General features: G+C 44.7%; 1 protein-coding gene and 1 pseudogene across 2 annotated transcripts in view; both read right to left on the bottom strand.

Moving 5' to 3' along the window:
- The window catches only part of TTLL4 (tubulin tyrosine ligase like 4), a 35702-nt gene extending 18311 nt beyond the window's left edge, over positions 1-17391 (bottom strand). For both annotated transcript variants that reach the window (XM_067026885.1, XM_067026886.1), the window contains exon 1: positions 17133-17391. The gene's annotated coding sequence lies outside the window, so the exon portion shown is untranslated. The remainder of the gene's footprint in view (positions 1-17132) is intronic.
- On the bottom strand, positions 15009-15487 carry LOC131750440 (UDP-N-acetylglucosamine transferase subunit ALG14 pseudogene; annotated as a pseudogene).
- Positions 17392-17854: the final 463 nt, after the last annotated feature.

Raw genomic sequence — 17854 nt, 5'->3', positions numbered from 1 at the left:
TACTGCTCCCTCACCAATTCTCAGCTGCCCCTGATGTGGTCTGCTTTCCACGGTTAAATGTGACAAGTTCAGGTAAGAGCAGAGATTTCTCCTGCTGACCTCTGGAGTGCATTCTGGAGCTGAGACAGTAATTTCATCTCTTCAAGCATCTTGCCAACTATATAGGCTTAAATTCCAACCAACATATTGTGGGGAAGAGAAGAAACAAGATGGAACTAGACACCAACATTCTTTTTATTTAAGGTGACTTTATTTCCAGCAGCCACAATGGGACAGGAAAGGTCAGGGAGTAGACTACAGAGGCGAGAAGAGGAGAGAAACTTTCTTTATTCCAAATCCCAGCCTTCACTTTGGGCTGATTTGGGGGAAGGAGAGCCTGTCTCTTACACTTCCTCATTGAATCTTTCCTCTAAAGCAAAACCTCTGAACCAGCCTGTAGTTCTGGGTCCCCAACAGTCAGTTTAGTATGGTGTTTTGCTTTCTAAACCAAATTCACAAAATATTCTGAAGTTTTCACACCTGCAGGGAAAGGTGGGCCTGCTTTCACAACAGCATCCAGGGGAAAAAAATACAAGACCCTTTTATAAGAAGTCATTCATCTGGCATAATTCTGAATGAAATCCTGGCATCTTCAACAATTGTTTTCAGAGTGGCTAGAGGGAAGGAATTAGCAGGGAATTTTTTTGCTCAAGTTTCATTTGAGACACAGTCAGTGGGGAGAGGACTTTGTATTTTGATAGGAGAATTCCTGTCTACAGCTACAGGAACTGTTGGTGTTGTCTACCAACAAAAAGCCTGCAGAAGCCACATGACATCACCCTCTTTTCCTGAAAAGGCTGACCTATGTGGATTCTTTCTCAAGGAGAGTACCAAAAAATCACTGCCGATGTTCAAAATGATAGTGGGCAAAAGACAGCATAAGGGCTAAAACCAGATATGATGCCAGTAACCACAAATTAAGGTAACAGAAAATGGACCTCCACCAAGTCCAAACTACGGAAATACTGTGCGGGGGACAATTATACTCTGTGCACTTATGGCAGAGAAGCACACACAAAGGGAAGGGTCAAATCCTGCCAGTGATTTCATAAGACCACACACCTGAGTGTGTGTCATGTACACTCAACAGATTCACGTCCCAATTCACGTAGTCATCTTTCAGGAATCTACATCTTTCCCCACCAATGCAGCACAACAGATTCACCAAAGTGATGGCAAAAGGGGCTAAGGAAACAAGATTTCAGGCTGGTGCTCCCTGAACATCACCCAACTTGTGGCTCCTCACGTGCATCCTCCTATCTCAGACCTTCATGTCTCTACAAGTATCGCTCCCTAGAAGCCTTTCCTTCTCTTCCACCAGACAAAAAATAAACAGCTCAAATATCACTTTCACCAGGCAGCCTTTCTGAACTCCCCAGTTCAAACAGGATGCCTCATCTCTGTGCTCGCCACCATCACTGTCTGTATTACACTGAGCTTTAATAATGGACTACTCACCTGACTAGGAGCAAGGAGCATGTTGTCCCTCCCCGATGTCCCCAATATAGGGTCTCACCCACAATAAGTGCTCAATATTCTGTTGAATGAATAAACTGAAAAAAAAATACAGTAAATAAAGGGGAAATACACTAGAACTGATGAATGCTAGTTTGGGCACCTAATAAATACCAGGTACTATGCTCATTTAATCCTCACAAAAACCCTATGTTCAATTTACTGATGATGAATCCAAGACTCAGTAAAGCTAAGTAACTTTTCTATAATTAAACAACCAGCAAGGAGTGGCTAGATTAAAACCTGAGTTTGACTCCATGCTGCCTCTTAAATAGAAATGAAACACACACCTAGGCCCTGTTCCCTCACTTATCCCTAACCTTCAGTTACAAGACAAAAGGCAGGTTAGAAATACTCCTCCACTGTTTATACTGAGCCCCTTTGGGGGTGAAGTGCCCAAAGAGCACACCACTGCATCTTCATCTGCACCGCGGGCAAGTCCACTTTCCCTCATAGACATGGGTACCCACTGCACACCTCGGGGCTGGGTGAAGAGAACCCTCCTCTCTGCACACACTGCTCAATGTCTGTCTCTCTGCATCCCTCCACACAAATCCTCAGTGCCAGGAACACTGGATGCAAGTGGCCCGGCATCTAGCTGGCTTCACTTCTAATCCAAATGAGGAAGACAAAGGCGAAGGATATATTCCCACCCTCTTCAGAAGCTGCGGGTGGCCTGCTGGGCTAGTGCCAGAGTAAAGTGGATTATCTTCTCTGTGACTAACAGGATTCTAGATCTTGTATGTGTCTGCAATGGCCATTTCCCACAGGGCATTTGTTTTTCCTTGTCTGACTTATCTTACTTAGCATAATACCCTCTAGATCCACCCATCTTTTTACAAATGGCAAGATTTCTCTCTTTTTATGGCCAAGTAATATTCCACCGTATATATGTACCACATCTTCTGTGTCCATTCATCTATCACTGGACACTTGGGTTGCTTCCATAACTTGGCTATCGTAAACAGTGCTGCAGTGAACACTGGGGTGCTACCAGCATCTCCTTGTTGCTGCTACTTTACTCAGTGTAGGAACTCTGCCACAGCCACACCCAATTGCTTCAACAGTGCCTTTACCTCCAGAGGTTGACTCCAAAATCCTCCACAGCTCCTCTCTTTTATCCTCTCTCTCACATCAAACCAATCTGCTCTCACCACTTCAACTATTACCTGCAGGAGAAGAGTCACTTTTCAGACCCGACTTCTCTCAAGCTCTGTGTCCTCATCGCCGTCTTCTCCACCTTTTCCACAGGCAAGTCCAACCACTTCAGCCCAGCTTGTCAGATCAGCTCTGCACTCTTTTTTTTGGCCACGCCTTACAGCTTATAGCATCTCAGTTCCCCAGCCAGGAACTGAACCCGGACCCCGGCAGTGAAAGTGCCAAGTCCTAACCACTGGACCTCCAGGGAATTCCCTAGCTCTGCACTCTTGACGTTCCAATTTCTTTCAGTGGAAACTTCTTTCTCTCAGTCACCTAAGAGGAAAACTTAAGTCACTTCTGATTTCTTCCTTTCTCTTAATCTCCAAAGCCAAGCCAGTCACAAAACTTAAGAGATTCTTTCTTCATGGCATGCCTCCTCCTTTCATTTCCACCACCATCCCAGATCTGGACGACTGCAACAGCTTCCAGACTGAAGTTTGTGTCTCCAGGGTCTGCCCTTCCTAATTCCATTCTGCAGGCAACCTCCAGATTAACTTTGCTTAAATATCACTCGATCAGTTACCTTTCCAAAAATTTTCCTTGAGCCCTCATTTAATATCACAGTAGCCCACCAATGACCTGCATCAGCATAACCTGGGGTGCAGATTCCTGAGCCCCACTTTCAGAGAGGATTCAGTCTGGGGTGGGGCCAGGGATCTGTATTTTTTTGTTCTTTTTTTTTGCGGTACGCGGGCCCCTCACTGCTGTGGCCTCTCCCGTTGCGGAGCACAGGCTCTGGACGCGCAGGCTCAGCGGCCATGGCTCACGGGCCCAGCCACCCCGCGGCATGTGGGATCTTCCCGGACCCGGGCACGAACCCGTGTCCCCTGCACTGGCAGGCGGACTCTCAACCACTGCGCCACCAGGGAAGCGCCAGGGATCTGTATTTTAAACAAGCCTTCTAGGTGATTCTCATGTAAGTCAATAAATAAATTCCAGACTTCTTAGCCTGAGCCTGGCTTCAGTCTTTTTTTAAGGCGTATTTCCATTTCCTTCCACCTTGAACTCTGTTATATGACCTGTTCTGGTCTTATAGTAATCCTTTCAAACCTGTCTGCAGGCCCTTACTCCACTCAGCCTCTTCCTTCTGAATCCTTATCATATTTTATTTACCTTTTCCAGGCCCAGCTCAAGCTCCATCCCACCCATGAATATCTGTTGTGTATTTATTCCTCTAATTCGATACTTTGTAAAGGCTATCTTTTACCGCTGTTCTCTTCTCATATGAATATGCCTCATAAGCTCCATGATGGTTGTTATAGGAAAATCTTGTGTTTCTGTAACAGATAAATGCATAGCTATGTGAGTAGAAGGAGGAAGATCACTGCCCTAGTCTGGCCTCCTCCTCAGCAATGCTCAGCGATGCCTCCCCGTCATGACATATTAAGGCTCCCTAGAACAAAGTTTAAAAATTGACTTGAGGGTGATGAATATTTTCAATGTCAGTTATACCTCCACAAAGCTGTTAAAAAAGAAACAATTTTTTTTTCCCTTAAAGGGATAAGAAAGGAAGGTAAAGAACTGCTGAGCATTCTGAAGATAAACAAAATGGCCTCAAACATCCTTTTCTTTCTATTTGCATGACTGGCTCAGTCCAATTCCTAGTCCCTCACTCCCCTCACCAAGTGCAGGACTGTTGCAGTAACATCCTGCCTGACGTCCCTGGATCCAGCCTCTCTCCTTCTAAAGCATCCAGTCTCAGGAATCTCAACAACCTGCTTTGTCATCTTTAGACAGCATTCAGAAGATGTCTATCTCATTCTGCCTTCCACTCTCTGTGAGGTCATTTTGCCTCAAGTTTCCTCCTTAAGTGAGAGTGAATGACAAGCAGTCTATGCTAGAAAATCTATGACTGTTGTCTCAAACCATCAAGTCAGGAGGGGCCAGGCCCAGACCAACTTGGACAAAGTATCTATTTACAGAAAGCAATTATTCATTACACACTGACTGTATCACTCTCTCTGAAGTTTCCTTTTCCTCCTCCATCTAAGTGTTTCCCTGTCACCAGGGGGAACTCAGGACATCAGAAACAGTTCAGAGTCTACAGTCATAAGATCTCTGATGAAATTACTTTAGTTGGTCAACAGTTATGTAAGATGGTAGAACTGACTTGTCTGAAATCAAACAGAATGAGGAGGAGTATAGGAATCAGACCCATTTTCTCTTATGAGATAAATCCCAAACTATGTCTCCCTAAAGAAAGCTGGAGGAGCATGGAACTTCTTTAAAGCCCTGTTAAGAAAGGAAGGCCAATACCCCAACCCTAATGAGAAGGAAGGGTCACTACCACAAGTTGAGAAGGGCAGCTCTTGTAGAACACAGTTATGTAAAAGTAATTAGCAAACCTCAGGAAAAAATACAGCTTACAGCAGCTAGAGCTGAGCGAGGTCCATCTGCAAATTACTAAAAAGTGAAAACAGTTGAAGGTTTAACATAATCAAGTGACTAGCTCTCCTGAAGCCTTGACCTTCAGCAGCTTCTGAAAGAAACCTCAGGTGAGCTCTCTAAAGCAGTGGTCCTCGAAGTGTGGTCCCAGACCCTGAGGGAACCCTAAGACTCTTTCAGGGGTTCCACTAGCTGAAACTATTTTCATAACAAAACTAAAATGTGATTTGCCTTTTTTGACTGTGCCAGCCTTTCCACTGATGGTGCAAGAGCAATGGTGGGTCCAACTGCTGGTTCCTGAGTAGGAGTCGAGACAACGGCACCAAGCGAGATTCTTCACCACCACACACTCCTTCACTATACAGTGAAAGAAGAAATGCCAGCTTTACTTAAAAATGTCCTTGATGATGCAATAAAAATGAAATCTCAATCCTCAAGTACATCTTTTTAATATTCTGTGTGACAAAATGAGAAGTACATATAAAATAGAAGACGATGGTTGTCTCTAAATAAAGCACTTGTTTGAATTGCAAAATTTCTGTGTGGAACATCATGCTTACTTGAAAGAATGAAGTACACACAAGTGATGATTATTCAGACGTTGATACTTGGCAGGCATTCTCTAGAAAATGAAACAGAGTAAGCCTGTCGCTTCAGGGAAAACAGCTGACAGTGTTTGTTGCCAATGATAAAATTTGAGCTTCCAAGAGAAAACTATAATTTTGGCAAAAATTGTATCTGCCACCATGAGCTTGACAGTTTCCCAATACTTAACCATCTTTCTGATGAGTGTGGTGATAATATATTGTTTTTTGATACTATAAAATAAAATGTGGCAACATTTGTAAGATCTGCATAACTCAATGAACCAGTATTTTCCAAATATCTATCACACAATGTCAAAGAATCAGGCATGGGTAAAAGGTCCGGTCAAAGTCAGAGACAGACCAATGGATTCTAATGAAACAAAGTATGAAAAGCTCACTGATAACATTTCAGATTCCATTGCAGCTAACCTTCATAAAACCACCCCTTGTTAACTTCTGTGTAGTACCAAAGAAGAATACCCACTATTGTCTGAAAAGGCCATAGAAATATTCCTCCCTTTTCCAACTAATTATCTATGTGAGGCTGGATTTTTGTCATCATTCAATCACAACAACATATCAAACCAACTGAATGCAGAAACAAATATGAGAATCCAGCTGTCTTCTATTAAGCCAGACATTAACGAGATTCTCAAAAATAATGCCACTCTTCTTACTAATATTTCTGAAACAATAGCGTTTTGCATTTTAAAAAATGCTACTTATGTTTACTTATAATGAGTTTATTATTATTTCTAAATGAATTAATAAATAAATACTTCAATTTCTAGTATGGAGTAGATATATATCCCACATTACAAAATACACTGAATACCCCAAAGAGCTTTAAAAGTGCAGATAAGAGGGACTTTCCTGGTGGTCCAGTGGTAAAGAATCCTCCTTCCAATGCAGGGGACGTGGGTACGATCCCTGGTCCAGGAACTAAGATCCCACATGCCGTGGGGCAACTAAAGCCGCGCACTGCAACTACTGAGCTCCCGCGCCTCAACAAGAGAGCCCACATGCCGTAAACTACAGAGCCCACACGCCCTGAAGCCCACATGCCACAACTAGAGAAGAGAAAACCCACACGCCACGCACCACAATGAAAGATCCCGCATGCCTCAGCGAAGATCCTGCAGGCCGCAAGTAAGACCTGAAGCAGCCAAAAATAAATTAATTAATTTTTTAAAAAAACTGCATATAATGAAAACCTCTGGTCTAGAATAGCACTGCCTGCCCAGGATGTCCAAGAGGCTCCCAAGGACAAGGCCCTTTGTATCTCAGGGCTTAAAAGAAATTAGCACTCTCAGTATTTGTTCCAAAATACCAGGTCTGGCTTCCCAGTTCTGCCAGAAGAGAGGATGAGAAGTTCAGGTCATTAAAGAAAAGTTTTCTCTGCATTTCACCAACAGATCAAAGCATCTGATTGCATGCTAAAATCCAGGAAGCCTATGACCAGACAATTCCAAGGTCATAGAAGGAATCTAGCAGGAAAGCTACACTCAACTCCACATCATGAGTACAAGATCCTGAAGTTAAAGATTCATCTAAGTTTTTCAGGTGAGAGCTGGGTGAAGAATTGAAAACAGTAGAAAACAGGTTTGGTTCAAGATGGTGGAGCAGAAGGACATGCACTCACTCCCTCTTGTGAGAGCACCAGAATCACAATTAACTGCTGAATAATCATGGACAGAAAGGTACTGGAACTCACCAAAAAAGATACCTCACATCCAAAGACAAAGGAGAAGCTGCAGTGAGACGGTAGGAGGGGTGCAATCACAATAAAATCAAATCCCATAACTACTGGGTGGGTGACTCACAAACTGGAGAACACTTATACCACAGAAGTCCACCCACTGGCGTGAAGGTTCTGAGCCCCACGTCAGGCTTCCCAATCTCAGGGATCTGGCAATAGGACGAGGAATTCCCAGAGGATCAGACTTTGAAGGCTACCGGGATTTGACTGCAGGACTTTGACAGGACTGGGGGAAACAGAGACTCCACTCTTGCAGGGCACACACAAAGTAGTGAGCACATCGGGACCCAGGGGAAAGGAGCAGTGACCCCACAGAGACTGAACCAGACCTACCTCCTAGTGTTGGAGGGTCTCCTGCAGAGGCAGGGGGTGACTGTGGCTCACCACAGGGACAAAAGACACTGGCAGCAGATGTTCTGGGAAGTACTCCTTGGCATGAGCCCTCCCGGAGTCCACCATTAGCCCCACCAAAGAGCCTGTAGGTGCCAGTGCTGGGTCGCCTCAGGCCAAACAACCAACAGGGAGGGAACTCAGCCCCACCCATCAGCACAGAAGCGGATTAAAGTTTTACTGAGCTCTGCCCACCAGAGCAACAGCCAGCTCTACCCACCACCAGTCCCTCCTCTTAGATAGACTCTTAGATAGACTCATCCACCATAGGGCAGACAGCTAAAGCAGGAAGAACAACAATCCTGCAGCCTGTGGAAGGAAATCCACATTCACAGAAAGATAGACAAAATGAAAAGGCAGAGGACTATGTACCAGATGAAGGAACAAGATAAAACCCCAGAAAAACAACTAAATGAAGCTGAGATAGGCAACCTTCCAGAAAAAGAATTCAGAATAATGATAGTGAAGATGATCCAGGACCTCGGAAAAAGAATGGAAGCAGGGCTTCCCTGGTGGCACAGTGGTTGAGAATCCGCCTGCCGATGCAGGGGACACAAGTTCGTGCCCCGGTCCGGGAAGATCCCACATGCCGCGGAGTGGCTGGGCCTGTGAGCCATGGCCGCTGAGCCTGTGCGTCCGGAGCCTGTGCTCCGCAACAGGAGAGGCCACAGAAGTGAGAGGCCCATGTACCGCAAAAAAAAAAGAATGGAGGCAAAGATAGAGAAGATGCAAGAAATGTTTAATAAAGACATAGAAGAATTAAAGAACAAACACCTAGGAGGGACCTTCAAGATGGCGGAGGAGTATGACGTGGAGATCACCTTCCTCCCCACAAATAAATACATCAGAAATACATCTACATGAAGAACAGCTCCTACAGAACACCTACTGAATGCTGGCAGAAGACCTCAGACTTCCCAAAGGGCAAGAAAATCCCCATGTACCTGGGTAGGGCAAAAGAAAAAACAGAGACAAAAGAATAGGGATGGGACCTGCACTTCTGGGAGGGAGCTGTGAAGGAGGAAAGGTTTCCACACACTAGGAAGCCCCTTCACTGGTAGAGATGGAGGTGGACGGGGGTGGGGGGAGCTTCAGAGCCACGGAGGAGAGTGCAGTAACAGGGGTGCGGAGGGCAAAGCGGAGATATTCCCACACAGAGGATCGGTGCCAACCAGCACTCACCAGCCCGAGATGCTTGTCTGCTCACCCGCCAGTGTGGGTGGGGGCTGGGAGCTGAGGCTCGGGCTTCGGAGATCAGACCCCAGGGAGAGGACTGGGGTTGGCTGTGTGAACACAGCCTGAAGGGGGCTAGTGCGCCACAGCTAGCCGGGAGGGAGTCTGGGAAAAAGTCTGGACCTGCCTAAGAGGCAAGAGACCATTGCTTCAGGGTGCACAGGGAGAGGGGATTCCTTCCCTGTCTGCCCACAGAAGGCAGAGCACCGTCTAAACAAGCTCCAGAGAAGGGTGCAAGCCACGGCTATCAGCTCGGACACCAGAGATGGGCATGAAACGCTAATGCTGCTGCTGCAGCCACCAAGAATCCTGTGTGCAAGCACACGTCACTATCCACACACACCCCCAACCCCCCAGGAGCCTGTGCAGCCCGCCACTGCCAGGGTCCCATGATCCAGGGAAAACTCCCCAGGAGAACACACAGCACACCTCAGGCCGTCGCAATGTCATGCTGGCCTCTGCTGCCACAGGCTCACCCCACATTCCAATTATAACTGCAGTACCCCTCCCTCCCCCCAGCATGAGTGAGTCAGGGCCCCCTAATCAGTCGCTGCTTTAACCCTGTCCTGTCTCGGTGTGAACAGAAGCCTGAGGGCGACCTACACACAGAGGTGGGGCCAAATCCAAAGTTGAACCCCAGGAGCTGTGCGAACAAAGATGAGAAAGGGAAATTTCTCCCAGCAGCCTCAGGAGTAGCGGATTAAATCCTCACAATCAACTTGAGGCACCCTGCATCTGTGGAATACCTGAATAGACAACGAATGAACCCAAAATTGAGGCAGTGGACTTTGGAAGCAACTGGAGACTTGGGGTTTGCCGTCTGCCACCAACTTGTTTCTGATTTTTATGTTTACCTTAGTATAGTTTTTAGCGCTTGTATCACTAGTGGATTTGTTTGTTGGTTTGGTTGCTCTTTTTTAAATAATTACTTTTTTGTTGTAATAATTTTAAAAATATTTTTATTTTATTTATATTTATTTATTTATTTTTCTTTCTTTCTTTTTTCTTCCCGAGCCATGTGGCTGACAGGGTCTTGGTGCTCTGGCCTGATGTCAGGCCTGAGCCTCTGAGGTGGGAGAGCCGAGTTCAGTACACTGGGCCATCAGAGACCTCCCAGCCCCACATAATATCAATCAGCGAGAGCTCTCCCAGAGATCTCCGTCTCAACACTAAGACCCAGCTCCACCCAATGGCCAGCAAGCTCCAGTGCTGGATGCTCCATGCCAAACAACTAGCAAGACAGGAACACAACCCCACCCATTAGCAGAGAGGCTGCCTAAAATCATACTAAGTTCACAGACACCCCAAAACATACCACTGGATGCAGCCCCACCCACCAGAAAGACAAGATCCACCCCTAACCACCAGAACACAGGCACCAGTCCCCTCCACCAGGAAGCCTACACAAGCCACTAAACCAACCTTACCCACTGGGGGCAGACACCAAAAACAATGGGAACTACAAACCTGCAGACTGTGAAAAGGAGACCCCAAACACAGTGTATTCAGCAAAATGAGAAGACACAGAAATATGCAGCTGATGAAGGAGCAAAGTAAAAACCCACCAGATGAAACAAATGAAGAGGAAATAGGCAGTCTACCTGAAAAAGAATTCAGAGTAATGATAGTAAAGATGATCCAAAATCTTGAAAATAGAATGGAGAAAATACAAGAAACATTTAACAAGGGCCTAGAAGAACTAAAGAGCAAACAAACAATGATGAACAACACAACAAATGAAATTTAAAATTCTCTAGAAGCAATCAATAGCAGAATAACTGAGGCAGATTAGTGACAGAAGAACAGATAAGTGACCTGGAAGAAAAAAAGTGGAAATAACTACCACAGAGCAGAATAAAGAAAATAGAATTAAAAGAATTGAGGACAGTCTCAGAGACCTCTGGGCCAACATTAAACGCACCAACATTCAAATTATAGGGGTACCAGAAGAAGAAGAGGAAAAAAAAAAGGCTCTGAGAAAATATTTGAAGAAAATATTTGAAAACTTCCCTAACATGGGAAAGGAAATATTCAGTCAAGTCCAGGAAGTGCAGAGAGTCCCATACAGGATAAATCCAAGGAGAAACACGCCAAGACACATATTAATCAAATTAACAAAAATTAAATACAAAGAAAAGATATTAAAAGCAGCAAGGGAAAAGCAACAAATAACATACAAGGGAATACCCATAAGGTTAACAACTGATCTTTCAGCAGAAACTCTGCCAGCTAGAAGGGAGTGGCAGGACATATTTAAAGTGATGAAGGGGAAAAAACTACAAACAAGATTACTCTACCCAGCAAGGATCTCATTAAGATTCTATGGAGAAATTAAAACCTCTACAGACAAACAAAAGTTAAGAGAATCCAGCACCAGCAAACCAGCTTTACAAGAACTGCTAAAGGAACTTCTCTAGGCAGGAAACACAAGAGAAGGAAAAGACCCACGATAACAAACACAAAACAATTAAGAAAATGGCATTAGGAATATACATATTGATAATTACCTTAAATGTAAATGGATTAAATGCTCCAACCAAAAGACACATACTGGCTGAATGGATACAAAAATAAGACCTGTATATATGCTGTCTACAAGAGACCCACTTCAGGCCTAGGGACACATACAGACTGAAAGTGAGGGGATGGAAAAAGATACTCCATGCAAATGGAAATCAAAAGAAAGCTGGAGTAGCAATTCTCATATCAGACAAAATAGACTTTAAAATAAAGACTACTACAAGAGACAAAGAAGGACACTACATAATGATCAAAGGATCAATCAAAGAAGAAGACATAACAATTGTAAATATTTATGCACCCAGCATAGGAGCATCTCAAAACATAAGGCAAATGCTAACAGCCATAAAAGGGGAAATTGACAGTAACACAATAGTAGTAGGGGACTTTAACACCCCACTTTCACCAATGGACAGAACATCCAAAATGAAAATAAATAAGGAAACACAGGCTTTAAATGACATATTAAACAAGATGGACTTAACTGATATTTATACAAAATTGCATCCAAAAACAACAGAGTACACTTTCTTCTCAAGTGCTCATGGAACATTCTCCAGGATAGATCATATCTTGGGTCACAAATCAAGCCTTGGTAAATTTAAGAAAACTGAAATCATATCAAGTATCTTTTCGAACCACAACACTATGAGACTAGACAACAATTACAGGGAAATATCTGTAAAAAATACAAACACAGGAAGTTAAACAATACACTACTAAATAAGCAAGAGATCACTGAAGAAATCAAAGAGGAAATCAAAAAATACCTAGAAAGAAATGACAATGAAAACATGACGACCCAAAACCTATGGGATGCAGCAAAAGCAATTCTAAAAGGGAATTTTATAGCAATACAATCCTACCTCAAGAAACAAGAAACATCTCGAATAAACAACCTAACCTTACACCTAAAGCAATTAGAGAAAGAAGAACAAAAAAACTCCAATGTTAGCAGAAGGAAAGAAATCATAAAGATCAGATCAGAAATAAATGAAAGAGAAATGAAGGAAACAATAGCAAAAATCAATAAAACTAAAAGCTGGTTCTTCAAGAAGATAAAATTGACAAACCACTAGCCAGACTCATTAAGAAATAAAAGGGAGAAGACTCAAATCAACAGAATTAGAAATGAAAAAGGAGAAGTAACAACTGACAGTGCAGAAACAAACAAACAAAAAAAGAGATTACTACAAGCAACTCTATGCAAATAAAATGGACAATCTGGAAGAAATGGACAAATTCTTAGAAAAGCACAGCCTTCCAAGACCGAACCAGGAAGAAATAGAAAATATAAACAGACCAATCACAAGCACTGAAATTGAAACTCTGATTAAAAATTTTCCAACAAACAAAAGCCCAGGACCAGATGCCTTCACAGGTGAATGCTATCAAACATTTAGAGAAGAGCTAACACCTGTGCTCAAACTCTTCCAAAATATAGCAGAGGGAGAAAAATTCCCAAACTCATTCTACGAGACCACCATCACCCTGATACCAAAACCATACAAAGATGTTACAAAAAAAGAAAACTACACACCAATATCACCGATGAACATAGATGCAAAAATCCTCAACAAAATACTAGCAAACAGAATCCAACAACACATTAAAAGGATCATACACCATGATCAAATGGGATTTATCCCAGGGATGCAAGGATTCTTCAATATACGCAAATCAATGTGATACACCATATTAACAAACTGAAGAAGAAAAACCATATGATCATCTCAATAGATGCAGAAAAAGCTTCTGACAAAATTCAACACCTATTTATGATAAAAACTCTCCAGAAACTGGGCATACAGGGAACCTACCTCAACATAGTAAAGGCCATATATGACAAACCCACAACAAACATCATTCTCAATGGTGAAAAACTGAAAGCATTTCCTCTAAGATCAGGAACAAGACAAGGACGTCCACTCTCACCACTATTATTCAACATAGTTTTCGAAGTCCTAGGCTTGTTAATCAAAGAAGAAAAAGAAATAAAAGAAATACAAACTGGAAAGAAGTAAAACTGCCACTGTTTGCAAATGACATGATACTATATGTAGATAATCCTAAAGATGCCACTAGAAAACTACTAGAGCTAATCAATGAATTTGGTAAAGTTGCAGGATACAAAATTAATGCACAGAAATCTCTTGCATTCCTATATACTAACAACAAAAGATCAGAAAAAGAAATTAAGGAAACAATCCCATTCACCATTGCAACAAAAAGAATAAAAACCTAGGAATAAACCTACCTAAGGACGTAAAAGACCTGTACGCAGAAAACTATAAGACACTGATGAAAGAAACCAAAGATGACAGAAACAGATGGAGAGATATACTATGTTCTTGGATTAGAAGAATCAATATTGTGAAAATGACTGTACTTCCCAAAGCAATCTACAGATTCAATGCAATCCCTATCAAATTACCAACAGCATTTTTTGCAGAACTAGAACAAAAAATCTTAAATTTTTATTGAGACACAAAAGACCCCAAATAGCCAAAGCAATCTTGAGGGAAAAAAACGGAGCTAGGGGGATTCCCTGGTGGCGCAGTGGTTGAGAATCTGCCTGCTAATGCAAGGGACACGGGTTCGAACCCTGGTCTGGGAGGATCCCACATGCCGCAGAGCAACTAGGCCCGTGAGCCACAACTACTGAGCCTGTGCGTCTGGAGCCTGTGCTCCGCAACGAGAGGCTGCGATGGCGAGAGGCCCGCGCACCGCGATGAAGAGCGGCCCCCGCTTGCCACTACTAGAGAAAGCCCTCGCACAGAAACGAAGACCCAACACAGCAAAAATTAATTAATTAATTAACTCCTACCCCCAACATCTTAAAAAAATAATTTATGCAACTTTTATCCAATACAGCTTGAAAAATCTGTGGTCCCGAAAAACATTTTAGACACATTTAACTGTTGTGTTCTTTTTTTAAAAAAATATTTATTTATTCATTTCACTGCACCGGGTCTTGGTTGCAGCATGCAGGATCTTCATCGCTGCATGCAGGATTTTTTAGTTGCAGCATGCAGGATCTAGTTCCCTGACCAGGGATCGAACTTGGGCCTCCTGCATTGGGAGGGCGGAGTCTTAACCACTAGACCACCAGGGAAGTCTCCAACTGTTGTGTTCTTCTGAATTCAGAATATCTCAACAAGGAACAAGCTTCACTCTAACAGCAGTGTGTATTACACACGGGAAGACAGGAAGACTTCTAGTGGTTTGTTTGTTTGTTTTCTCTGGGTGGTCTCATCTGTATGACCCTATTAGGAAATTTATTCATGAATTCAATGGTTATGTCCCGAACAGAAGGGTAGAATAGTACAATGATTAGAGTATAGATCCTGCAGTCTCAGGTTTTCCGGGTTTGGATCCACTTAGTGGCCCTCAGACTTTGGGCAAGTCAGTTTTTTCCCACATGGCTCAGTTTTCTTACCAAATCTGGCTTCACTCGGTGAGTCTGGGGGAAGGAGAGCCACACAGAGTACAAGGGGGTGAGTACCGTGGACAGCCAGGACTGCAGCACCTCCCGGCTTCTGGGAATGCGGTGAATATAGTACTCGGGAAACGTAGCACTGGAGTTTCTATCAGCTCGATTTACTTCAAAAGAATTTATTTTACGGGCACTCATTTCATCAGTGTCATCAATGATACAATGTCTAGGAGAGTAAGCATCGGAAAAGTTCTCGAGCAGCCTCAGGATCTCAGTGGTATGCCCACCAGACCCAGCCACCACCAAGAGGCTGAGAGACCGCCGGGCCACAGCGGCGCGGGGACGCAGCACTACCCACAGCCGCACTGCCAACAGCAGGGCCACGGATCCTGCCGCCGCCGCGAGGATAAGGGTGCCACCCATTCAAAGACAAGACGCATGCGTGCTATCCCCTGGCGCCGGCAGCAGGAGCCCTTCTAGGTTTTTGAGGTAACTTAATCAAACACCAAAGAAGGCCCCCCTGAAATTAATATTTCCAAAATATTCCCTTTGCCAACCTGAGGTTTTTACACTCAGAAAAATATACTATAGTAAAATTTGAGAGCGTGAGAGATATGACACTCTCCACCCCTTTTTTGTAAGGTCAGTTTTAGAAGCGTTCATTTGGAAGCTGAGGATATGGGGGCTGATTCTTCTAAGACTATATGTACATGTCTATCCCTTGGAAGTCTCAGGCCCCTGAATGTCCTGCTTGAAAACCACTGCTCTGGAGGATCTAGTTCTAAGTCTTCAGCAAAACATCCAAAGCCCTTTGTGATCTAACCCCTATTAATTTCCCTACTACTATTTGTCCCGGGCTGGTTCCCTCCAAACACAGCTCAGGTCTATCCGACTGTTTCCAGTTCCCTTTTCAGGCCTTTACTAAAGCTACTTTAGTATCTTTACTAAAGCTACTTTGTATCTGGAATGTCCTCTCACCTCTTTATTCCCAGAAAACACTTGATAATTTTTCAGTGCTCCATTCAGCCCAATCAATAAGCAGCTGGTAACTTTACGGGCACCCAGTGAGTATTTTTTATGAAACAATGCCTCAGTATTTATTGCAAGAAATTAAGGATGGGATAGAACACTGTCCCAAAGGGTCTCCCAGCTACTCGTTGACTGGCTAAATCAACAGGTAATGACGTTAAGGAAGATGGGATCTGGAGTAACAGAGAGCAGGGATAACTCCCTAAGGAAGGAAGGATCAAAACATTTCCTAGATCCAGAATGGGAATGTGAAGACCAGGGAATGGGGATAATATAGTTTTCCACGTAAATTTGGGTTAAATATCCTTCTAATGTTCTATCAGAACACACACCACACATACGGCAAATGCTGTTTACCTGATTAAAATCTCCCCTAGACTATAAGCTCTGTGAAAACACGCCTGCCTTGCTCACCACTGTATCCCCCCTCCCCCCCTCCGGGCCTTCCACAGTGCCCTGGCTCACTAAATATTTGTCGATGGTTATTAAAAATTGTTGAATGATTAAATGAAGTAATGGATGTATGCATACATAAAGAATTCAACTCCACAGCATCTCGGATGCTGTTTGAATCTCTACGGTTTAGGAAAGTATTTCTCTACAGATAGTGAAGACGGGGAAGTTAAAAAGTGGGTATCCATGTAAAATTCGGCCGTGAGGCCTGAGAGGAGCTTGGGCTCACACCCAAGCAGGGAGAATTTAAACTGCAGCGGAGCGGGAAAGACAAGGCACGGAGGCCCAGGGTGAGAGAATGCTGCAGGGTTCGGGGCACCCAGAGGCGGGGCGACTAAGTTAACTGGGCGTGGCGGGGAAGGGGGCGGAGGGGGGAGAAGGGTTCCGAAGAGGCGCGAAGTCCTGGCAGGGTGGGAGGACGCGGCCCCCTCTCCTCCCAGGGGATGGAGAGGTGTCAGGCAGGAAGCAGGGCTGGGGCAGGAGCGGCCAGAGGGCTGGGGGCCGCGTGAAAGGACTCGGGCAAAGGGAGGGGCGGGAGAGTCGGGGCGGCGGAGGGTCGTTTGCCCGGCTCCGCGGCCACACTCACCTAGCGGACTCAGCTTCGCCCCGACTGGGCGCCGGCTCCGGGCTGCTTCCTCCCTTGGCCTTCCGGGCGAGCGGACGGCCTCAGGCGCCCCTAGCAACCACGCACGGCCACACGGCCCGCGCTTTCAGCCGCCGGCGCCGCTGCCACCAGCCACGCACTGCGCGCGCCCCCAGCGGACGGAGTGAGGGCCTGAAGGGGCGATCCCAGCGGGAGGGAGGCAGGCAGGCGGAAACTCCGGGATTGTGGAGTTTGGGAGGGCAGGCGGTCACAGGGCTCGCGCACACGCAATCGCTTCAACGTGGGTGGGACTCGCCGAGTGGAATTCTGGGAGATGTAGTCTCAAGGTTAAATCCCTGAAAGGCTAAGCTCTGGCGCTCCAGGACCCGCTATACCTAACCCCTATGGACTCTGTCTTCGGCCGTGCCTTAATTTGCTACTCTAAAATCAAAGAGCTCAGGCTTTATTAAAAATTTTTCTTGTAGTTCCTTCCAGTAAGCCTTTGAGTTTGACCCCAGGAAAGGAGAGATCGCCAGATCCGCCATGCTTCCCTCTACCCACCTTCCCCTAACCCCACCCACCCAACAGGCTCCAATTACAACCACCTGCTTACTGGGCTCCAAGTGTGAACTTTAGGAAACACTGACTCAATTAATTATCTCGCCAGGCAAGATGGATTGTACACCCTCAGTCTCAGATGTCCCTAGACCTAATGGATTTGGAGA

Source organism: Kogia breviceps, chromosome 2, assembly GCF_026419965.1.
Source record: "Kogia breviceps isolate mKogBre1 chromosome 2, mKogBre1 haplotype 1, whole genome shotgun sequence".
Taxonomy (NCBI): Eukaryota; Metazoa; Chordata; class Mammalia; order Artiodactyla; family Physeteridae; genus Kogia; species Kogia breviceps.
This window is presented reverse-complemented; position numbering and strand designations above follow the sequence as displayed.